Genomic DNA, 26,319 nt, shown 5'->3' with positions numbered 1-26,319 from the left:
TACTGTCATTTCAGTCTTGCTTATTTTGAACTTCACCTTGTATATCTAATATTTCCATCATTGCGTTTAGGTATCTTGTTCTGATTCCCTTCAGTGCCGGACTAAGTGCTGCATGTTTCTTCGTTTAAATTGCAAAGGGCGCACATTTTCTGAGCATTTCCATACGTTGTTGCATTTAACTTTAGTAAGCCACATCTTGCTTCGAAAATCGTTGTAATTTCAGCTAGCCGCATACCTTCTTTAATATTTGATTCGCCTTTTGAGTAGTCTAAGTAATTGTAAATTCGGGTCGCCCTTGACTTTTTGCCTAGCCTTGTTCAGATCTTTTAACTGCAGGAAGAATAAGAAGCTGGTAAGAAGCTGCACACAGCGATTTCGCCTAACTGTAGCGGTGATGTTTTCTTTAAACTTCAGGCTGAACTCCATTCCCATCTCGTTCAGATGCTTAAGCCAAAATAATTTTTATTTAAGATGCTTTGTGTGGGATATTTTTTTTTTTTAACGCAAATTATGTTTTTGATATATAAATAATTTTAACATTTTTTTAAAGTAGAAGAGTTGATTAAAATTGAAAATATGAATGTCGTTTGAAAAGTCCGTGCAAAGTCAGAGAGACACTAGTGGCGCGTATCGAGGTTATGTTTAGTTAGTAGCATCTCTTGGAAGAACACACACCAAATAGCGGCCAGATTGGTCTATTTCTTTGGGTTTAGCATTCGTGTTAATTGAGGTAGTCGAGTGCGCACTCGTTTTACATCACCCCTATTATCTAAACAGGACTCCCTTCGATCCCTCGAACTAGTATATGTTTCTCAACTTGAGGAAATGCCTGGCGGGAAGAAGATTTTATTCAAACGAGGAGGTGATTGCAAAAAACGAAATTAGTCTTGTTAACTAAACACAAATTTTTTTCTTTAACTGTTAAGCAAATTTAGAAGCTTTCATTCTCATTATAAATGCGGGACAAGTAAAATAAATTGATTTATTACACCATCAACAACCGATGAAAATGTTGAGAAAGTTAAAAAAATTGTTATTGGAGAATCGTCGATTCACAATTAGAGAAGCTGCTGAGAATGTTAGTATATGAATTGGCTCAGGCCATGCAATCTTTTCGGAAGTTTTCGGCATGAAGCGTGTGGCAGCGAAGTTCGTTCCGAAATTCCTGAATTTTGACCAAAAAAAACGTTGCATGAGCATCGCTCTGGAATTGTTGAATGACGTCAACGGTGATCCAGATTTCCTTAAAAGGGTCATAACTGGTGACGACTCATGGGTATATGGTTATGATATCGAAACCAAAGCCCAATCGTCCCAATGGAAGAGTCAAGGAGAACGAAAACCAAAAAAAGCACGCCAAGTTTGATCAGATGTCAAGGTTTTGCTCATCCTTTTCTTCGATTACCATGGCGTAGTGCATCAACAGTTCTTACTGCAGGGTCGTACGGTAAATAAGGAGTATGACCTTGAAGTTATGCGCCTTTTGCGTAAAGCAATACAAAAAACGATCGATCTTTGCTTGTGAGGGACTATTTGGCCAAAACCACACTGTGACGATGCCTCAGTCAACGTATTTACCAGATTTCACCCTCTGCGATCTTTTCCTGTTCCCAATATTGAAGATACCCATGAAAGAACGGCGTTTTGAGACGATTGAGGAGATAAACACCGAATCGCTGAGAGAGCTTCAAGGACATACCAAAAAGAGCTTGTCAGAACTGCTTCGAGTATTGCAAAAAACGTTATCAAAAGTGTTTAATATCTAAGAGGGACTACTTTCAAAGAGATTAAATAGAAATTCATGAATAAATAAATATTTTTTGAGAAAAATGAAAGTTCACTTTATTTTTTAAACACACCTCGTATTATGCAATTATACTCCTATTAACAAATAAATTACTAATTTCCTCGTCACTGCTCATTTTGATACCTTTTCCTTAGTTTCCTCCCTTTCGTAATGAGCAAATAAATGATAGTAAAAACCCTATATATGTATTTAAATATCAGTTGCTTATGGCTATGGCAGTAACAAGAGATGCCAATAAATATAGTTATGGTTAAGACAACGGTTATGACATTATGATAGGTCACCTTTAATTTAACCATTACTCTGGTCTGCATTATCCAAAAGTTGAATGAATTATATAAGTAATTTACGCAATTTTCAATTCTAAATAAGCTTAATTAATTTTCATGATTAACTAATAATAATTATCTTTCCCTTACAATCTAGTAATTTTTCGTTGACTTATTCTTCTAGTGACATCAGTTGTTGACATCTGAATTGGAAGCATCTCAAAGTACATCAATGGCCCCTATTATGAGTTGTATTCGATCTTCGATATTCGCTGGTTGTCGAAGATCGAAAATCGAATGTCAATTTGGTATTATGAGCGGTGCAACCCTATCGAAATTTTCGTTGTTCACCGAATTTAGAGTCGAATGCAATTTTGCTTTCGATCGTGTAGCGTATAGTGGGAAAACTTGTTAAAGTGTAAGTTGTTTGCGATTATTTATGGTTTTATAGTAACCAAATAATAAATATATACTAATTTTGTTTATATTATGCAGGGCGAAAGTCGTGAGTACCAAACAACAATTAGAAAGGCGAATCCACAATTCGCAAAAGGGATTTGCACCAAACTTCAAGCAGCAAAAAAATGGGAGGAATTTACAACGGAGCTGAATTGCTTGGGACCACCAGTGAGAACGGCAGCAAAATGGATTAAGCTTAATAATGGTTTTTTTTTGTGATGTTTATAGAAATACATTTTCATATTTTTTTCGAATGACGAATAATTGAATAAAGAAAATTTATAACAAAAATAAAACAGAAAGTGTGGTGTAAAAGTTTCTATTTAATACTTTTTAGATTTTTCTATAATATTCTCAAAATTTCATTTCTTATGTTTTCTAAATCTCCATTATTTGACTCCACTTCAATATCTTCAGCATCATCGTATACATTGGGTTGAGCAAGTCCTAGCATACCTTCATTACCAATACTCAATTGGTACGATCCCTGAGCACAAACTCGCAGAACTGTGGCTAGCTTTAAAATATTTGGAATCAATTTGGCTCGGGTGCACTGCTGCAACTGGTTTTCTGTACTGGACAGTAGGTTCACAAACGGGAATTTCTGTAATATTAAGTACGTCAACACATTTTGAAAATTCTAAATTTACTCAGTGGAAGCCATTTCTAGGTGGTTGGATGCGTCCCTCAACTGTTTTCTACTTCTAGCTAGTTCCACTAATCTTTCATCGTCCGATGAATCGTCGAACCACAACTCCGTTGTACTCATTTTCACAAAAAATACTTTTTTTACCTTTTAAAAATAATGTTAGCAAAGAATTTCAACACAATCAGTTTTTCTTTTATTTTGATTTGCTGTATCAGCTGAGAAAAAATTATCTATTGTAAATGCGTCGAGCGATCGAAATTCACAATAGTCCTATTCTTCAACGAATGAGCACCATAATACCAAATGAAAATTCGTTCGATCAGCACTTTCGACTACAGTCGAAGATCGAATGTTGCTCATAATAGGGGCCAATAATTTTTGCCAAATCACTACATATTATAAAACAAAGTCGCTTTTTCTGTCCCTATGTCCCCTTATACGCTTAAATCTTTAAAACTACGCAACGGATTTTGATGCGGTTTTTTTTTAAAGATAGATTGATTGAAGAGGAAGGTTTATATCTATATAATGTGAAGAAATATATAAAGGGGGCGTGGCAATCGGTCAAAATGTGGCAAAAAAACATATTTTTTTTGTTTTCACGGCCATAAATCATAAACGAATCAACCAATTAAAATGAAACTTTCTTGGAGTTTAACTTTGAAATATTTACTTTCGTTCTGCATCAAAAAAAATAATTGATTTATTTGTTATTTAACCAAAATTGTTTAAACAAAAGCAGCTCTTTTTCCATAAAAAGCTGTTTGTGTGTGTGTTCGCTGTCAACCGAATGAAGCAACAGGCGTTAAGCGATAATCTCACCACACCTCATTAATGTTGAATTACATCGTATGGTGACGTATGTATGTATGTATTTACGAATCGCTCGCATTATTTCATTTCGGACGTATGTACATATGTATCTATGTATGTACTGAATTCCATGTAATTATATGTATGTACATACAATTTTACAGCGAAATAAAACGCTATTTTCAGGTTCTATATTAGTAAATCGCACATAATTAAAATACAGTTTTTGAATAGTTTTTATTGATTCGGAGCGCGTTTAGTTTGCTATCAATTCCATACAATAACATTTTTTGTCATTTACTTTTTACGACAACTAATAGCTTATTTTCGAAGCGATTTCAACAAATGGGTACAACATTAATCCTTATCCAATTAAATACCTTAAATACATTGTTGTTTTCATATAGATCTATGTATATGGCTCTTTACAGCATATAATTAAAAACAATATTTTTCAAGATATTACAACAGTAATTAGTAATTGAGATCTACCGGAAAAATTGCGTTAGCTGTTGCGTCATCCGGCATTGCCGCTACTCTTTTGGAAAGAGTCTTTTGGAAAGAGGCCGAACCACACCCTCTACAATGAAGCACCCGCTGAAAATCGCCACCGATGATGATAACAGCGTCTGTAGTGTTTCTAGACAGAGCAATACAGGAAAATTGATGCGTGACTGCTCATTAATAGTCTGGGACGAAGCTACCATGTCAAACAAGACGTCTGTGGAAGCACTGGATAGGACAATGCGCGATTTGCGCAACAAAAATGCACCTATGGGTGGATGTACAATTCTGTTCTCAGGAGATTTCCGTCAAATCCTACCAGTTGTGACTCGAGGAACACGTGCTGACGAAATAAATGCTTCGCTAAAAAGATCCCACCTTTAGTCGTATGTCAATAAATTAGAGCTTAAAACTAATATGAGGATTTCGTCATCTTCACGTGAGAACAGGCTATTTCCAGAGATGCTGCTAAAAGTTGGCAATGGAGAATTAACACAAAGTGAGGGAAGGATTAACCTAGAAAACCTTTGTGTTTTGATAGACAACATCCAAGAGTTAGTCAACAATGTCTATCCAGACATTGATAACATAAGTTATAAGACGATATCTTGGTTTAAAGAAAGAGCTATTCTGTCACCAACTAACGAACAAGTAGATAAAGTAAATAACTTGATTATTTCAAAGATTGATGCGCCGACGAAAATATACTACTCGGTCGATACTGTTCTCGATTTGGAAGAAGCTGTTCAATTTCCTACAGAATTTCTAAATTCTTTGAAACCGTCTGGACTCCCTCCTCACAAAATGGAGCTGAAAATAGGTTGTCCTGTTATTTTATTAAGAAACCTAAGTCCACCTAAACTTTGCAATGGCTCGCGTTTGCTGGTAAAATCACTGAAAACTTTCATAATAGAGTGCACAATACTCACAGGATGTGGTACCGGAGAAGATGTTTTGATGCCCCGAATCCCTCTGATACCATCGGATCTACCATTCCAATTTAAACGCTTACAATTTCCGGTAAAGACATCTTTTGCAATGACCATTAATAAATCTCAGGGTCAAACCTTCAACGTTGCAGGCTTAGATTTGAGTGTTGACTGTTTTTCACGTGACCAACTGTCGCTCTTTCAAGAGTAACCTCTAGAGAAAACATGTTTGTATTGTCTAATGACAAGAAGGCTATGAACGTTGTATATAAAGACATTCTGTAATATAGTAATTGTTGTAAAAATAAAATAAATACATATGCAAAAATGCAAAAAGTTAATATGCAAAAATGTAGGGTATGAATTTAGATATCCCAAAGATAGCAGGAAATCTTCATGCTATAAAGAAAGGGGAATTGTTTTACTCCAAATTTAACGCGTGCTGTAACAATTTTTGCCAAAAAGTACATATATATAATATAATTCGCTGTTAACTCAATGCAAACGTTTTCACCCCATTTCCTCATTACCCGGAATTCTGTAGGAGTTTTACAGTGAATAATACCAGGGAATGTTAATGAAATGTTAATGCAACGGCAATACTGCTACCCCTAGCCTTAATGGTGTGCTGTTATCAATAGATACTGCTACCAAAAAATGTTAATGAGAATGTAAACGCTCTGCTGCTACTGTTTAGAGGTACTGCTGTTAATAGGTGTAGTTAATAAGCACTGCTGCTAATAGGTCCTGCTTTAAATATGTTCCACTGTTAACATTTTCAGTTATAGCATTGCTGTTATATTTCTGTGCTGTTGCTGCTTTTCACGCCATCAACGATTGCATAGCTGCGCTGCCCTACTCATAGCTTACATTCTGCTACGCTATATTACACAGTACAGTTAAGCATTGCAATGCCACCCACCATCTGCTGTAAAGAAACATACACTTGGCGAATATGTTAGAACTTGTACTGTGCGCCGACTTCAATTTAGTTGCCTACGACACTTTGAAGTCGATGGTCGCTGTTGACGGATTTTGAAATACATATAAAAGTGTTGATTAAAGCAGTTTCTATTGTTGTGTGTAATAATAAAAATAAAAGACAAAAAACTGACTCAGGTGTTGCTTAAGGGAAGAAGCAGACGAGACAGTGCACGGTAGTAGGAATATACAAAACTAAGATATTAAAGGAAAAAGTGTGTCGTGGAAGGCGTATGCGCGTGTGTGTATGTGCGTGCGCATTTTAATGCAATTTTTTAAAGCACGCGCGTGTGTGTGTGCTTGTGAGTGGTTTCTGTTGTGACAGGATTTGCTTAAACCTTATCATAAACGAGTAAAGTTTTGCTGCTGAACTGTAGCAACTGGCCGTAAAGGCTTTGTATTTATTTAATTTAGCGGACTTTGCTTCAACGGTGTCGACGACTTTGGATTTTAATGCAGCTGCTTTGTTATGATTTTTATGTGCACGACCAACTTCTCACACACACAGCGAATGTGGCATATTCGTATATTCGTAAGTGTTGAAACGTGCTCGAGTGGTAACAGCTGCTTGTGTCACACAGCCACACAGCCGTCAACAGGGTCTTTAGGCGTGCGCGTGCATGCATAAATTTCGTGGCCCAAAGTGGTCGTGAGGCCTAAAGTCCATGCGCGTAAAATTTTATTGAGTGTGTTTGGTTATAAAACGTAAAATTGACAAATTTACTGCATGACATGATAATAAAATTGTAAAAGTGATGATGGTGAAGTGTAAAAAGTGTACGAATTAAATGCGAAATGTATTTTTGGAGGCAATAAAAAGTCATTTATTGTAAATAAAAACGAAAATTTATGGGCGATCTTGAGCCGACTCCATCAGAGCAAAAAATCGCGACGTCACATAAAATTATTTTACTGGAGGTGCCCGAAAGAGGTATGTAACGATTGTCTTCATGCGATATCGCTACATTCTGCTTGAAGAAAAGTTTTTACTGTTACAATCAATTTTACATATATTTTACAAGTATCTGCTGTGTACGTACATATGTGTATGTATTTCACGTAAGTCACCAATAGAAACTTCAACGCCAGTTTTTGTTGTATGTACTTTTTACCACCAGCTCACGAATAAACTTTTGAGTTAAATAGCAACAATGTTAGTTGTTATAAACAAACTTTTATATAAACAAACTTACTTGTATATGCATGTAAATATTATATTTATTTTGTATATGTGTATACACACATGCATGCAGCACAAATTGTTTAGCAAAGTTGCACCACAAGTCAAGAAGTGTCACTTTGCTTACGCTTTGATTGCCATCTAACCTCATTGTTAATATGACATCAGACGCCTTTGACAGTTTGTGGCACACTTCCTGCCAACTAACAAAATTGAAACACAATTGACTGCTAATAAAAGTTGAGTTTTTCTCTCATATTCAATTAGCTCGTAGGTAAACTATTGATTGTACAGCTACATTGCAATCAGGCGAAGTTTTGCAATATCTTGTTTTTTCAAGATTTGTTTTTAGAAGTTATTAGTTTGCACATTCATCTGTATGTTTTTTAAGAGTATTTCCAATAAGGCAAAACTTTCACCTGATTCCTTTACTTGCTTACTGTTTGTTGCTTGATAAAGCAGGGACATATAGCGGAGTAACTTTCACTGAATGCGCAAATGTATTTCCAAATTTACTGCCTAGAGGTGTTGGTAGAAAAATGCTGTCCAAAATCAATCAAGTAAAGAAAAAATGTTCACCAAAAAAAAAACAAAAAAGTACAGTCACGTCGCTTGATTGAAGCAATAAGTAAATAGTGTTTTTTCTATTGTTTTTATTAGTTTTTTCTTACCATTTTGATAAATGAAACAAGTAAAAATTACTTAAAATCGTTCAAAAATCAATCTAGTATAGAAAAACTCTTCAAAAATTTAAAATTTTATGCAGTGTCAGTAAATTTGATTGCTAAATTGGTGAAATGGGGCTTTTTATAAGACAAAATATTCAAAACAAAAAACAGAAAAAAAATTAAATATAATAAAATACAGCGTCAGTGCGTTTGATTAGAAAATGGGTCATATAGCGTTTTTTTCCATTAAGACATTCTTAACATTTTGACAGTGACTTATCTCTTATCAGTGACTTCGAAAAAAGGTATTTTTTGTAATTTTTTTTCGAGGCTAAAAAAGCGACACATAGGAATAATCTTTTGCATTTATTTGAAGGCATGATTGAAGAGTAATAAACAATTTTTTAACATAAATAAAAAACCAAAATGGCGGACATATGAGGGATCTCGCACAGCTTCTCGTTGCGCGCTAGTAAAACGAGGTGCAAGATTGCGGTCATAGTTTTCACTTGAAACACAAAAAAAAAATATTGTCTTATTCAGAAGGCTTTCCCGCATATGTATAATAGACTACTCTTGTATACAAATATTAATAAATGAACACTCAATTAATTATTGAAAAAAAGTGAATGTTTTTTTGGATTTTGTTAGTTAATTAGTTGTGCATTTTAATTATCTTTATATAGATTATCAGTTTGAAACGATAACTTTCGTCATTTTTTTTAAGTCTTACGGGCCATTTTCAAAAACATTGTTTAGAGAAAACGTGTTTCAAAGTTTTCAGAAGGTAGGCAGTATACTCACACGAGGGACGGTACACAGGCCTGTAACTTCGAAATCACTTTGAATTCCGCTAAAAATTTTGAGGGCATATTCTCCTATAATATATCTATCGATTGCAGTAAAAAAATCGATTTTTTGAAGCCGACTGAAAATAGCTTTATTTAATTATCAATAAGACATTCTAAAAGAAAAATAATGAAAAAGTTGTGGTATTTTTGTTTTACGGAACCATAAATTAAAACTAGTTGTAAAGTACCGAAAATAGTAAAAAAGCGGAAAAGCATTATCCGAAGAGAAAAATCCATCTACCCACTCCAAGAAAGTTTTTTTTTTTTGTCAAAAAGTACTTACGTTTTACTCTATTATTTTTTTTTTGCAAATGAATCACTCGCACTCTAATTCTACTTTTTCGCCCACTTGAATAAAAGTGACATTATTTCGAAAAGTCATAGAATCGTAGGCAATTTTTTGCTAAATATATATTTGATGAATTAAACTGGTTTGAAATATTTTATAATACTTAATTTGAAAATAAAATTGAATCAAAATTTCAATACCATATATAGGCTCATATGCGGTAAAGGGTTTAAATCGTTTCGAAAGCCAATCAAGTAAAAACAAAAATTTCACAAAAAAAAAGACAAAAAATGTTTGAGAAAACTGTCAAATACCGTTTATTGAAATTTTGTAATACATTTTTTTTCTCATCTTAATTATTTAAAATAATTTAGATTTCAAAGACAAGAATTGGCAAAAAAATATATTTTTAATTCAACCTCTATATTTTTTATGACCCAAATTTTCCTCCAACAGGAACAACATTTTTGATAATTGTGAATTTCACCCAAATACTTGAAACCCCAAGTATGTTTTGAACAAACAAATGTAGAAAAATTTGGTTCTATAGCAGTTTTACCCCAAAACCTTGGCATATAACGGCTCACTTTCCCTATAAAAATATTTGTTGTTTATTTCAGAAAATAAGAAAAAATTCAAAACGTCGGATGATGCTAGAGCTGAATAATGAAATCATTTGCGTTACAAATAATATACAGTCCAAACTAGCCCAAAAAATATGGAAGTTTTTTATGCCTTAGATTAAGAAAAACAAATAAATAAAAATTTTAAATTTCAAAACAATTAGTTTTCTTTATAAAAGAAAAGCTGCGATCTCATTGAATCACCCTGTACATATAAAAATATTTAATTTCCAAAGAATTTGGTTGTGTTTTCTGTGTTTAAAAAATCTGAAGTTGGGCATAGCTGCTTTGAAGTAATCAATTGTTTTAAAGTGGTCCATTTTGGGACTATTTGTGTCAATTAGGAATGAATTCGGACTATAACGCACTATGTGTCCTCAGTAGACCCTGCGACAGTTTGTTGACAAATATTTTCGTAAAACATTTTAGTCATAAAATATTCTGTTAAAAATGAGCTTTTCAATTTGTCTTATAAAAGCGCTCAAATTGATTGAAACGAGAAGGTAGAGGGTTAATATGTTCCACAACAAATATTTTTCTGAAATTTTGTTGGGGATAAAATGTTCGCGGAACCGCACGACAAATAAAACTGCTCTACGAAAATAAAACGACACTGACTTGGTAAAAAGTATTCGTTAATTTGATTCAATAATGTTATTGTGGCCTGCAGTTCAAAATCTGTAATTTAGTGTAAATTTACCGCCAACTTCATCAGAAATCAAAAAATCTAACTGAAAAGAGTTTTCGGTCAAATGTCATGTCCGAAAAGTAAATCTAAAGAAGCTGACATAATGGAAGCTGGTGGACTATAAAGGGTAGGTCAAAAGTAAGGTTTACATTTATTTCCCTACTCTCGGGAGCAGAGGGCCTCGACAAGACTTAGTATTGCGTTGGTTTCGTTAATCTATTTTCATTTCTCGTCGTGATTTTTTTGGTGGAAATAATGAACGAGTCGACAATTCACAAATTTCAAGAAACTGGTCCTGTCGAGGATAGAAAAAGGAGTGACAGGTCAACAACTAGATGTTCTGTTGAGAATATTGTTGTTGTTGCATCATATTTATATATGAAAACCATGTATCTATATAGATTGAGACTGAGTACCAGAAAAGAAAAAAATTCAGATGTAGATGAGAGTCCTACAGATAAAATTGAACTGCGAAAAATTAAATACAAATAAAAACATACCAGCTGAGCTCTTACCCGCACTGAATGCAGGTGTCTGCGAATTCTCATTGCCAGCTTTGCTCTTAATGACAAATAAGGCAAAATGCAGAAGGAAGCTAAAAACTAATACAATTTAAACCAATTCGCTAATATATGAACTTGTAGCTACTTTTCTGTGCTTTAGCCAGTCTAAAACAACGTAAGATAGAGCAACATTTCATTACAAGGCAAAAAATGCTGAAGCCTAATTTTTTCATACTTATTGGTTTTCATTTGTTGCAAGTAACGAGTGAGCGCCAAATAAGATTTTACTGTATCCAGATTATAGCTGCAAAACTTTAACTTCCATTCAGCATCTGTTCTGGGAAATAAAATTTAATCTTTTTACAATGTTTTTCGTTGGAATGAGTTTCTGTGCTCTGGTGCGTTGGCGGGCAACCGTAAAATACATTAAAAGTTTATCGGAAAATTTTACGCGAAACTTGCTTGGCTTTAAGTTTAGAGCTGATGTGGTACGCAAATTCGCTATTTAGGCTGCTTAGTGTGAAGTGTTGTATTTTTTTTAACTAAGTATTTGCATAAGCAAGTTGAGGCAAGCAACAAATTTGCGTTGGCACTTAATTGATTTCAATTAAACTTTTAAGGCATTCAAATAGCAGAGAAATCTGGTTCAACTGTCATTGACAGCATTAGCGAGGGTACTTTTGTGTGCATTTATTAAGCTATCAAGCGAGATAATCACTAATTATAACTTTAGAACAAAAGGTGTTGAAATTTGCTGTTCTGTATTTCTACAGCGAAAAATTGCATACGATTATTCAAATTTCAATTGGTTTTACAGTCTGTGTTAGGAATCGCGATTATTCGTGAAATAAAAAAGATATGATGTAAAGTTTTTCTACACAAAAGTATGTGCAAAATTACGAGTCGCAATTACTCAATAAGCCGTGTAGCCTCCATCGTTGTCGAGTATAGCCTGACATCTTCTCGGCATGCTTTGAATCAGCTTATCTGCGTAGCTCGGGAAAAAGAGGACCACATTTTGCGAACTTGGCACACGAGTTGCTTTAAATCGTAGACTGGCTTTCTGGCGTCTGGGGCTTAGAAGGCCAGTCCATTCCTGCGAGGACATTTTCTTGTTTAGTTGTTTCTCCATGTGTTTTTCTGAGATCAGTGGTTTTGATGATGTGGGGCGGTAGGATATGTTCGCCTCCTTCAGTCGACGTTCGATGGTGTTAATACTCATATCTATTCCCTTCTTAGCAAGAACTGACTGGGCTTAGCGTAGTCACCAAGAAGGGACCCGCTTAAAAAGTTGGACGATCACTTTATCCTGCCTTTTTGTCCTCACTCGCTTCAAGCCGCGCTCGGAAAAGTCATCAACATTTTTGTACACTTTATACCGCTGATTCTACATCACAACAAACTTTTTTGATTTTTTAATCACTTTTTCAGCCGCGGCGTAAGATAATTTCGGACCTTTCGAATGCGTACATAAAAATACCGCCTCAAAACGCTTCGCGTACTTCTCACTCATTTTTATTTGGCTGCGTTTACGGGAAAGTTTCAAACAACACTAACCTGAGTTAGCACTGGCGTCGTAACCTTTGAGTGGGACTATTATACAGCAAAAAGCAAAACGAATTATACCTTGAAGTTATAAGAAAAAAATCGATTATTTTCGTCTGTCACAGACTCTAAGTAGTGAAATAAGCAATTTTTTAAATAATTTTTTAATTTTTTGTTTTTGTTTTTTTGTTTCTTAATTTAATTTTTTAAAGTTAAATATTTACTTATTGGGATATCAAACGAAAGAGGATCTATCAGAGGATCATTATAAAAAGTGTTCCAGGAAATACTGTTCCTTAAAAAATGTATGCTTATATATCCCTGAAATTTTCAAATGAATTATGTGAAAAATATATGTTTTAAAGGTATATGTAAGAATACATAAAATATTAGTCCAAAATACAAAAAATTAGTCCAAAATACACAAAAAAAAAAAATACTAATATAAATACCTTAAAACTTAAAAAATTATAAATAAATAGTTGCTCTTTTTTAACTATCTGTATATTTTTGGTGGTTTTTTTTATAATAAATTGTATTTTATGTTGAGAAATGAAATTAAAAAATAAATAAAATATCTTTATACTCCGTTTTTCCATTTTTACATAAATAAATATCTTCTTTATATATAAAAATTAATGTTTGTCTGTATGTCCTCGATGAACTCAAAAACTACCGGCTATATATAAAAATGAATGTTTGTCTGTATGCCATCGATGAACTCAAAAACTACTGTACCGATTATTATAAAAATTGGTATATATAATATATGTATTTTTCCACGGAGAAGGTTTATATTTAGAATACGCTCATTGATGCCACTCGCCACCAGGTATTGCTGCAGAGTAGCAACTTCTGCCCCGTTCAACCGATTGTCATGAAACGGTTACACAGAGGAAACGAATATGACTTTTGATTGAAGATATATGTTTGATAATCGCTAACAAGGCACTGGTGCAACTGGGAATGCCTGCTTCAAACCGAGCTGAAAAACCACCTTTCCGATCGTGATTTGCAACGAGAAACTATGATTCTGATTGCAGAACAACGTATTGCCTTTGACAGAATTATGCGTGCAATCACAGAACAAAGCGGTGAGCTGTTTTTCATAGATGCTTCAGGTAGCGCAAGCAAGACTTTTCTTCTTACACTAATTTTGGCAACCATACGAACACAAAATCATATTGCACTGGCTATTGCATCATCTGGAATTGCGGCAACTCTTTTGGATGGTGGCCGAACAGCGCATTCAGCATTGAAACTGCCGTTGAATTTGCAAAACCCCGGGGCACCAACATGTAACATCAGCAAAAACTTTGGAATGGGAAAAGTACTCCAATCGTGTCAAATTATCATATGGGATGAATGTACAATCTCTCACAAGAAAGCATTGGAAGCGTTTGATCGTACATTGCGAGATTTGAGAGGATACAGACGGATCTTCGGTGGCATACTCATTTTATTGTCTGGTGATTTTCGACAAACACTGCCCATTATACCACGTTCAACACCCGCTAATGAACTTAATGCATGTCTTAAATCATCAGTTCTATGGCGTCATTTACAGGAATTGGCTTTGAAAACTAACATGCGTGTACAACTACAACGGGAAGCATTGCCTGGAAATTTGGCAAAACAATTATTGGATATTAGAAATAGGCGAATGGAAATTGATGAATCTACCCAATGTATCACCCTGCCAGCAAACTTCTGTAAGATCACAGAAAACATTGACGAATTGGTTCAGAAAGTTTTCCCAAACATTGCATAAAACTACAAAAACCATCAGTGGCTTAGTACGCGTGCCAAATTAGCAGCCAAAAACATTGATGTCAATAACATCAACTTCACCATTCAGCATGGAACACCCAGTGAAGCAACAACATATGAGGCCATCGATACTGTGGAGAATCAAGATGAGGTTGTCAACTATCCAACTGAATTCTTGAATTCGCTTGATTTGCCGGGCATGCCGCCGTACGTTCTTACATTGAAAATTGGCGTACCCATCATTCTTCTTCGAAACATAAACCCACCACGACTTTGCAACGGAACCAGACTCTCAGTCAGTTGAATGGGAAAAGTACTCCAAACGTGACAAATTATCATAATTCATATATAAATCGCTTCTACTAAAAAACGCTTTGTTTGTAAATACACATATTGTACATATGTTTATAAATATGTTTATTTTGCTTATAAATATTTTCCTTTTTATATGCCATATGTTAAGCAACGCAAAATACTTGAATGGGTTAAAAAAGCTATAAGGGGGCAATACCCTTCCTGAGCGCATGATTTTTACGCCAGATCTTTCGCCAGCAAACTAGTATAACAAAGCCATTTTGTATAATTTTCGGTAATTATGCTGATAGATTCGCACAGACATCCCCTTTACCTACCATATGATTATAAGCACTCACACGCGCTTAGATATCGGTCGATGTTTTGGTAAAATTGCGCCTATTGATAAAGGGCACAATCAATAGGCGCAATTTTAGCAATCGATCGAAAGAGTATTCAGCAAAACTTTCCATTGCCCTTCAAGCTAAAAAAATGAGTAAACCGAGTATATTTACATGGAAAACTCGTACAAGTTTATTTTTGTAGGTATCTGCAGTTCGTTAGTTCATCTGCAGTCAATTAGTTAGCTGAGTGCGCGTACAAGTGTACGTCCAACTAATCGGTGGCTAAATTATGCATGCAAGCACGCTGTCGTCGCCCACTGCACAGTTAGTTTCATAGGTACACCACTCTCATATGTATGTATGTAGCATGTTCGTAAGTTAATGTTTGCATGTATTTGGTTCTAATACGCCTTCATGTATGTGTGTTTGTGTGTGTGTTGATTTTCAGTTTTATTTGCCAGCTGTCTGTAGAAACATGTGTTTGCATATAATTAATTATTCATACCACAAGTAAGTACACACACATTCATGCATACATACGCATATATTCCAAGCAGGAAAAAATATTATATAAATATAAATAATATAATATAAATATAACAATTCACTTTTCTGCTCAATGCTAATAGTGCAGCCATGCTTCAGAAAAATATCAGTTCAAAAATGTCTAGTGCAATATTTTCCCAAAATAACCAGTTCTAGACCAGTTGAGACACAAAAGAAGCTACCATTCCATTCCCGTTCTCTGAAATATTTATTCAAGCGTCTGCTGCTGGTTGCCTTGATTTTGTAATATGATTATTTATAATAAAGTTTCAAGTAAATAAATAAATAATTAATTATAAATAATAAATAATGGCACGAAAATGTTCATGAGTTAATTCCCTCTTTTGGGCGAGATAACTTTGTTAACTCATTGAAAAGAGAACAAAGAAAACTCGTAACCGAAAAATTTATATGTAAACTTAGTTTAGAAAATACTAAAATTTTCAGTGAAAATATCGAATTACAACTCATCACACATAATGTTGGGAAAGCCCAAAATATATAAGGTGACCTTTTTTTGTGGTATATATGTAGAAATAATTCATTCGTAAGTGGTGTGAAATAAATATTTATTTTTACATTATAAAGCTCAAACAGTGTTAGTGTTACAATATTATAAGCCTGCTCGGATACGAGGCTACAAATGAAGTGAGTAAATTTCATGCAAATATTAGGTAGGTAGGTGAAATGGTTGAAGTGCCAGTCTGGCACTCCTCAAGTAGCACCGAAGCGCCATTTTCATACTTCCAACAGGCAGATACCTACAGCCAGCCAGATCTGTTGATATAATGGAGATTATTGATGTGATTTAGGTTGGCGCACTGCCCCAGGCTGTAGAAGAAAAGATCACCCAGTGACCTTAATCGTCTAGCTGCCAAACCCGGACATTCGCAAAGAAAGTGCTCAACAGTCCCCACAGCTTATGCAATGGGGGTTAAATGGTAACCCAAGCTTTTCCCGTGAAGTTCCCCTTTAACAACTATCAGGGCGATGCCGATGCAATTTCATTTTCCTCTGTATTCCTATGTCCTGGAACCAAGATCAGAGAAATGTTACCTGCACACCTAAGTGATTTGATCTCCTCCTTACATGAGTTTACTAATTTAGTTTTGCACCATGGCGTCGTCAGAGACTTGATCGCGGCTGACTAAATATTAAATATTAATAAAATATTAATTGTTGCCTACATTTGATAGACTAGGATAGAGAGTTTTTGAAATAAATGTGTTGATTGGTAACTACATTTCTTTCTAAACGTAAACTTTCTTAAATTTTTTTGTCTAAAATAAATCTACTAATTTGCCTACTCGTGTTATTCTAGTCAATGACGAACTAGCACGATTTCTTCCATTAAATGCCAGTATAAGTTTAACTTCTCCCTAGAGGGTTGTATGATAATCACAAGTACACGTACTTTGCGTGTCACAAATTCATGTTGGCATTAGCGGAAAAAAGTACCTAGAGACATCTTGCGGCACAGACAGTCAGAGACATACAAGTTTTGGCTGATTGGTTGGCGCGCAGCTCTTCTAATGGAGCGTGGATTTGATAGTTATTTGCGTAAGCAATAAATGTTGATGTTGATCGATGGCCAACATTTGGACTCAAATAGTTCCGTGAAACATTGCTGCAGGAAGACGCTTTTGCGTGATTCTTTCTGTGATCTATTTTGATAAAAGTGGACAAGAATGAAAAGAAAAAAAATCGATATTCAGACACCGTTTTTCTTTACGCAATAAAACGATATGAGATTGGTTTATGCCGTGTGTGCATAATACGATGCAATAATAATAATTATTAAAATAAATAGGAATAAATGTAATACAAGAATAATGAATAAAAATATGCATAAATACAGAATGTCCCAAAAAAATGTACATCCATGGTCATATAAATAGCACATTTAGACTTTGAAAGGCAAAGAGGAAAAAGGCAACATAAAAAATAAAAAACTTATTTACTTCCACTTTAAAACAAAAAAAATGGTCAAAAAGAGTTTTAGCTCTGATTTAATTTACGATAACGTTGACAACTCACGAAACCTCCTGAACACATAAATAGCACATCCTAAAAAATTCCAAATAAAAGCAAAAATAGTAAACAAATCAGATAATTAAGTAATAATATTGTTTTACCAGATTAGTATTTTGTATTATATCCATCGTTTTTGATTACTTCTTCAAGCCGTCCATGCTTTCTACAAGCTTGTGGAACCGAGTACCAAGCTTCCTCAACTGCGGCCCAAAAATCATCAACATTTTTAAAATTTTTGTTAGCGACCTTAAGTCATTTCACAAATTTTCTATTGGATTGAGATCAGGCTCTTTCCGTTTTTTTTTCTTAGATAGAATGAATCTTTCTTAACTAAATTAAGAGCATTATAAACCATTTTCCGAGAACACATCATCATTTCAGCTATTTCTGCAACCCTTTTTCCGTTTTGACTCATACGGTATATAAGAGCTCTTTTCTGCGGCGTGCAATGTTTTCCACGTCACATTTTTAGTAATTACTTTAAAATTTTATTTAAGAAACAAAAAATTATACGAAATATCGCTGAAACAATATTAAAGTTTTTATCTCTGCTGCACAAGTTAAAATTTGTTATTTTTGTGTCCACTTCAAAACAGCAATAAGCTTAAATAAAATAGAACGTAAAAAATTCCATAAAAAAAAAAACGGTAAGCTTAATAAGGGTAATAAAGGTAAACAAACAAATTTATTTGATCAAAGCAGAGTTCGTACTAAAAACTTAACTCAACATTAGGTTCACATTTGTGCTATTTATCTGCCCATGGCTATATACAAACTTCGCGAGGCTGTATACTCTACACGGTCACAAAATCCAACTCAATTACAATTGAAATTTTGATTAAAAATAGTAGGATTTGGTATTCTTACAAAAGTTCAAAGGCTAATCCATATGAATTGATAGAAAATCAATTGATAGCAAAGTTCCACCCTTTTTTAATTGATATTGAGCATCATACAAGTGAGGAAGTAGAAAAAATAGGGGAAAGAAGTAAATGTTGTTATAAAAAAAAAATAAAAATTCAAAAAAAAAAAAAAAATAAAATAAAATAAATCGTGAAGGTAGTTTTGCGCTATATTCTAAAATAAAGTGCCTGCGAAATTGTTTCAGATAATTTAGGACAGAATCTGGAACGAAGAAAGCTTTATATATCCAAAAAGTGTATTTGAAAATATTCATTTTTCCCAAATGATTTGTCAGAAGTTAATTCAGCAATACGAACAGCTTGACAACGCAACACCTTCTATTTAACTTTTTTGGTGTTTCATAATTTTGACACAATTTTCAAATTGACGTGGATATGCAGTCATAGACAATAAAATAGGTCGGCGACATTTTGACCAGTTTTGGATATTTTACTACTGCTTATTTTATTTTTTTATTTATTTAATGTCTATTATCCTCTTATAAAAGCTGAACTCATTGTACAATAAAAACCATATAAAGCGCTTTTTCAAACTTTATGATAAAATAATTTTTGAAATTATAGTTTTTTAATTAAGAAAATTTGGAAAGTTTCTCTAACAAAACTTGAATTACAAATACAAGAAAATCTATATAAATAGTTTGTTCAAATTTTATGGCGAAATTATGAATTTATTATTATTTTTTTTTTTTTTAATTTTTGAAATTATGATATTTTTATTATGAAAATTTTTCAAATTTGTTTTCTATATAGTTGAACTCCTTATACAACAAAAGCAATATAAATCGTTTTTTCAACGAGGATTTTTTTTTAGGATTAAATAATAATTTTTTGTGATATTTGAAAGTACGAATTTTGATTTATTAATTTTTGAAATAATGTTTTTTTTTAATTATGTTTTTTTTTAATTTTTGAAATTATGAATTTTTTTAATTATAAACGTTTTGGAAATTTCCTTTTATAAAAGTTGACTCGTTACACGACAATAACCACATTATTAGATTTTTCAAACTTCATGATGGAATTATGACTTTTTTTAATATTTCATGCTACTTGTTTTGGCTTATTAATTTTTGAAATTATGATTGTTTTTTCAATTATGATTTTTTTGTTGTTTTGGTTTTTTTTGTTTTGACAAAGGTTGAACTCAATACGCAACAAAAACTTTATAAATCGTATTTTAAATTTTTCCAATTATGCATTTTGTTTACATATATGTATATATATATTTTTATATACTATATATACAATGGGCGGGTCGATTTAAAAATCGCTCATTGAAAATCGTATTCTAGGGATCAAAATAAGAAACTTTGCCGAAGTAATCATGCCTCTAAAATGAATTCTGATGCCCCCCAATTTGGGTCGAACGAAAAATCCCACTTTGACCTATTTAGAGTGCTCCAATCGAGTCCAAATGTATGACCGACCCCCACTTACTTTGGGTGGCCGATCCACCCATTCCAGTGGCACACCCCCTGGAACTCCCCTTGGGGGTTCCCATACAATCATTTCAAAATATCACCATTTTTGGCCTTTACATGAGAAAAGAAACTAAAAAGTTCGACCCAAATTGGGGGACATCAGAATTCGTTTTAGAGGTATGTTTCCTTCGGCAAAGTTTCTTATTTTGATCCCTAGAATATGATTTTCACAGAGCAATGGGCGATTGTTTTGCCTCCCCACAAATCGACCCGGCCAACATATATGTATAATTGGCGCGTACATCCATTTTGGGTGTTTGATCGAGCTCTTCCTCCTATTTGTGGTGTGCGTCTTGATGTTGTTCCACAAATGGAGGGACCTACAGTTTCGAGCCGACTCCGAATGGCAGATATTTTTTATGAGGGGCTTTTTCATGGCAGAAATACACTCGGAGGTTTGCCATTGCCTGCTATTAGAAACAACCCATTCACGCACCAACCCATTCGGCTGCGGCGGCCAATTATACTATTATATAATAGAAATTTTGGAAATTTGCTTTTACTAAAGTTGAATTTATTACACAACAAAAGCCACATAAATCTATTTTTCAAACTTTTCCGTTAAAATTTTTTTTTTAATTTTTAAAATTATGAATTTTGGTGAATCATGAAAATTTTGGAAATATTCTGTTACAAATGTTTAACTTATTAAGCCAAACCTTTTTCAAACTATGATGAATCATGAACCTTTTTTTGATTTTTTCTAATGATGAATTTTGTTTTTTTAATTATAGAAATGATAATTTTTTTTGTTTGATTTTTTGAAATGATGAATTTTTATTTTTTTAATTTTCTAAATTATAAATTTTGCTATGATGAACTTTCTGTTTTTAATTTTCTAAATTGTCATTTTTTTTAAGTTATGAATTGTTGTGTTTTACAAAATTTGAACACATTATACCACGGAAACCATGTAAATCGTTTTTTTTCAAATTTTATGATGAAAGTATGCTTATTTTTTCATTCTTAAAATTATGACTTTTTTTAAATTATGAGAATTCTATCGAAAATTTCTAACTTTTTAATAAAAAGTTTTAGAATAAGTTTTGGTATGCCATTTTATAGGCCTTTTAATTTTACTGCATCAAACTGTCACACATTTTCTTCCACACAATGTAAATTCGACAATTGTTTTGAATGGAAGAAAATGTCAAAAAAATGTCAAAACTCAACGTTAATTTGTGGCCGCTTGCAACTTCCAACGCATAATTGTCAGAATAACGACACATTCACGACAAGAAGTGAGGGTGGATGTACTCTTCGTTTCTCTGCAGCATTCTTGATTTACACAAAAAGAAGAAGCTTCTGCCAAATTAGAACCTGGTACTTCTCAATCTGCTATGGTGAGACTCATAGGCGTATATATTGAAGAAGAGTCTTCAAGACAGAAATGAGAAAGAATTATCACAAGAGGAGTATGAAAATTCAGAAGATTTTCAACTATGATATGAGCAAAGCGCCTTTATAAGTACAATTTTGGCAGTGACTGTTGACAACGCAAAGTAATGGAATCTCAAGCGTGGCAAGAAATTCCGTTGCATGCTCTACCAATTTACGCTTTCAATTTATTTAAAGTTGACGGTTTTGATAGCCAAACCTTGTCTTTGATGAGTTTAATGCCGTGAGGTAGAAGCTTAGCTCAAAATTAAATGCCATATTAAATTAATATTTATCTACTGTGAAGAAATAAATAATAATGGCTACGAAATTTTCAATTGTATGGAAATGTCAAAGTCGCAACTGTTTTAAAATAAACAAATGCAATTTTAAACACTGACTGAATTCTGAATTTCGCGTAAATATGTATCTTGGCCTAAACGCACAAGTTCAGATTAATTAAAAAAATGAAGCCATTTGAATATTTAATCCACCGAAACTTCATGACGTTTTGTGTTGAGGAGCCCAGGAACAATATCAGAAATGAAGTTGCCAACATGAAAGCCGAAACAAGCGGAAGGGTGGTGAAAAATTTTCTCAAAGAATGATTCGCGGCAAATGTACGCTCGGTTGCCATATGCCAAATGTCGATTTTTATAGGTGAATTTTATATATGTAATATATAGGTATGAGCATGCGGCATGTAACGGGAATAAATTTCTGTCCGATGTCTCGATTACAACTGTTATGCTCCTATTGAAAAACTCTTTACATACACACTTACCTCTACTTGTATATCCTCTAAGTGTCCTACTGATTACCAGCAGCTGTTGCCAAGCATTCAAACATTTTCATTTGCTCCTCTGTGCCATTGTTTTATTGCCAGCTTTAGAATTGTCAACAGCTCCATGTTTTCTTGGTGTACGCTTTGTTTCTACTTTATTTCCCATTGCTTTGGCACGCATTCAATATTTATAGCTAACGCAGTGTGGATTTGACATTTCGCCAGTTACTGACTTCTCCTTTGTATTTTGCATAATTTATGCAAACCACTAACAATTTTAGGCACACACTCGTTTACTCGTACGTATAGTAAATTGCAAGCGGTTCACACAAGTCTCGATTGTTGTTGTTGTTGATGTTGGTATTAGTGAATCTGTTTGTGCTTTTCGTTGCATGTAATGGGAATGTTTTTGCGTTCGTACAAACAACTTTGGCAGGTGACAGTTTTATATTACAAGAATGTGCCATTCTGGTTTTTACGCCGCAAAGTATGCTATATATTTGCTTAGTGTTCTTTAGGGCAAATTGGTGAAATAAAATCGTCACTTGCAGTAACTTTACCTGCGCAAATATACAGCAAATGTTTGTTTCATTGCTTGGCTTTATGCTGGCTGGTGTTATACAGGCTCTTGCAAGCTCGAGTTTCTTTTTTTGCATAGTTTTGGTGTGACTGTTGTTACAGTTCGATAGCGTCTCTTTTGTTAAAAGCTTAGTAGGAATTTAGTAAGTTGAACGTGATTTTGCTCGAGAGCTACATAAAAATATTGGAAACCTAATACAGAATTGGTTGATCTGTGAAAATTCGCAAGTTTTCACAATTGTGTATATTTTCGGGTATGCGAAATCCTTCAACAGAGTACGGAATAAAAAATGTTATTAAAAAATGTGTATCGATAGGTTCTATCCGAGGCACTAAAACAGCAATAAATGCGCGTCCCTGGGGTTATTTCATGGATGAGGGAGCTTAGGTTAGATTATATTTGTGGGAGGTTGGACAAGCCCAAGCACTCAGTCAGAAAGACCATTGTAATACACCCGTATAGATTAGAGAAGAGGGAATAGAGCGACAGCATAGATACAGTATGGTTGGTACGTCGGAAAAATTGGCTGATGCCACTCTTCCGGGAACTTTATCAATACTCAGTACATCGCACCTCAACAGCCTAACTTGATTCTAGAAAACCTCGGACAGTGACAGAGAAAATGATCTGCAGTATTCTCATTCTCACGACAGGATAGGCACATGGGTCGTCAATGATTACCATGATAGCCATATGCTGATCACAGGGGTTGCACCCTGTGATTGCACTCACAGTACTCTCCTCCCATCCTACTAAATTTTAGGAGAAAGGTCGCTTATTTCCCGATTGATTCTTTCACATTCTTGAACAACCCGGCATACTTTTCGGTGCTTATTACCCGAAAATTGTCAAGCGTGAGTTCGGTATTAATGACAGTACTACTTTGGACTAAGTAAGCAATTCAGAAGTTAAGTCCTTTCCCGATGGACAAAATTAAGTGTCTTGTCATGCCCGTTCTATCGTATGGCTCAGAAGCTTGTTGACAACTTCCGACGAGGCGTCACTTAGAGTGTTTGAGAGAAAGAGATTTGGGGATGATTTTGAACCTTTGCACGTCGACGACGGCGAGTATGGTAAGCGATTGAGTCAAAAGCTATATGAGCTCTAAGGCGACATGAATTTGGGTAGCGAATAAAGATCTAGTGGCTTCGAAGCTCTGAAAGTACTTGATGCGGTACCGGCTGGTGGCAGCAGAGGAAGAGTAAAGCCTCCACTGCGTTGGAAAGATCAGGTGGATAGAAGGACTTGCCTTCACTTAGTGTGCTCAACTGGCGCCGGTTAGCATGAGAAAGGAACGACTAGCTCGCTTTGTTAAACTCGGCCAAAATCGTTCAAACTCTCAAAATATCGAACAAACATTTGAATTGAGTATCGACTTGGTCGTACTGCTCGAATCCTGAGTATCTGGAGCTCTACTACAAATCACACTCCCAGTGAAGTAATCAATTTATTTCCAGGAGGAAGAGTTTTACGATATTTAGCAGCAATTTGGACGACAAGAAAACCCATTCTCTCGTGCGCCGCCACTGAGCCAAGGAAAATTTAAAAAGCATTAAGGTCTCAATAGTTTTATTTTCTTTAATAGTTTAATGATTTTCCTTTCGTTTCATTGCGGTAGTTGTATATTGGCTTAGAGGAGCTCCACTGTGGTTTACTTGCTTATAATTACGGCTGGCCCACAGTGTTGGACCAGTCAGAGGCAGTTTTTTGCTTAACTTTATTAAGAAGGTTTCCCGTAGTCAGCTCTTTAAAATTAGCAGCAAAACTTTCTACAGGGTTTATTCGTATTTAATATAGCTGCTCGATCTGCGTTATCCTTTCCCGGGATAGGTTTTGGAATTCCATGTTACCAGTTTTCCGTTATTGTCATATAGTTTCGTGTACAGTTGTCATTTTTAACTACCCCGAATACTGATTTGCTATTTGTGCAGATAATTTGTTTCTCCTAGGTGTTTTGGCATAGATGTAATGCATAAAGGACAGCTTTTACCCCTGCATCAAAAATGGTTTCAGAGGCGTTTAATGTACTATGAGAAATTGTGTTGCAATTTTCATCTACAACCACGAATGTGTGATAATCGTTGGATGAGGATACGTCCGCGTATGTAGAACTGAAATTTTCACTTTTAAAGGGTTGTATTGCTTCCAAAAAGTGTTGGGCGTATGATGATATAAAAATTTTTTTTTTTGCTTTTTTTGTTTATGTTTTTTTTCGTGGTTTAGTCTAGTGAAGACTTTGATGACTGAGCTATCAGTTAATTTCCAGGCTGTCTTTTTAACTGAAATTAGAATTTTCTAGCAGTTGACATGAGGATGGAGACTGCTGAATGTTTTTTCATGCGGCTGGTTTTTTTCTTAGAGGTGGAGTTATGGAGAAGACTTGTATTGCGGCATGTTAGTTTGTATACAAAACGTTAGGTATTTTTTGTTTTTGTGCTGTTCTGAAGTGATTCAAGACCACTGTCCTGAATGCATATAGCTTAGTGAGGAAAATGTAGATAGTAGATGTAAATAAAATAAAGCAGAGAAAAGGGTCCTGATATATTTTCTCACGGATATTGTTTATAGTCAATAGGCAGACAACGCATCAATGCTTATGAAGCTTTGACATGTATGCCTTTTGAAGTTGCTTTTATTCAGTCCAGTTTTGTCAGACTCAGGAATAAATTTTCACAGTCTTGTGGCGCTTACGAAAAAGAGTCGGCTCAAAGTAAGAGAAATCTATTTAGGAACAACCAGATGGTTCTGATTCAGTGACTTAGTTGGTTGATGCTTGTAATACAGATATTTTGGAACCTTCTACTCTAGTAATTTAATCATGTATATGCAGTTTCTTGCAACCTAAAAATTTAAAATAATGCAGCAAGGATTGCATTTTTCCATGGCGATATGTGAGCATACCGACAAATGATATTGAGTCTGGCTGAAAACGCCTCAAGTGAAAATAAAAAAATATTTAAGTCAAAGCAAAAAAGTCGGGGTTGAAAACTTTAACCCGCCCGTTGGACACCTTTTGCAAAACCTGCGGCTGGGTATCCGAGTCCAGCCTTTTTTTGCCCTATTCGATGATTTTTTTTAAAAGGTTTCATTCATAAATCGATGGAAAATCAAATTTTAGGAAGCTACTTGGAAGTTCAATACGTTAGCTATAATAGAAATACGTTAAATTCATGTCCAAATCCAAAAAGTCTGGTCAGACTCGGTGCCCAATGGACAGTTAACATCCGTCTGACTGATTCGGATCTATTATATTAAAAAAAAAACTTTTACAAATTTTTTTTAGGTTTTAAAGAATGACGTATAAGCCTGTTACTTCCCAATGCTTGGAAAAAGTTGAAACAACACTTGCATATTGCTTACTTTTCGACTTGGTCTTACCAGTCATGTATCATTCATTAACTGCAGAATCTGTGCTACGTGCGTGT

The 26,319-nt window shown here is 34.4% G+C and overlaps 1 protein-coding gene across 2 annotated transcripts in view; it reads left to right on the top strand.

The window, feature by feature from the left end:
- The first annotated feature begins 6,440 nt into the window (after positions 1 to 6,440).
- Positions 6,441 to 26,319, top strand: part of LOC128860074 (neuropeptide SIFamide receptor) — a 98,295-nt gene continuing 78,416 nt past the window's right edge. For both annotated transcript variants that reach the window (XM_054097321.1, XM_054097320.1), the window contains exon 1: positions 6,441 to 7,342. The gene's annotated coding sequence lies outside the window, so the exon portion shown is untranslated. The remainder of the gene's footprint in view (positions 7,343 to 26,319) is intronic.

This window comes from Anastrepha ludens, chromosome 4 (genome assembly GCF_028408465.1).
Source record: "Anastrepha ludens isolate Willacy chromosome 4, idAnaLude1.1, whole genome shotgun sequence".
Lineage (NCBI taxonomy): Eukaryota > Metazoa > Arthropoda > Insecta > Diptera > Tephritidae > Anastrepha > Anastrepha ludens.
This window is presented reverse-complemented; position numbering and strand designations above follow the sequence as displayed.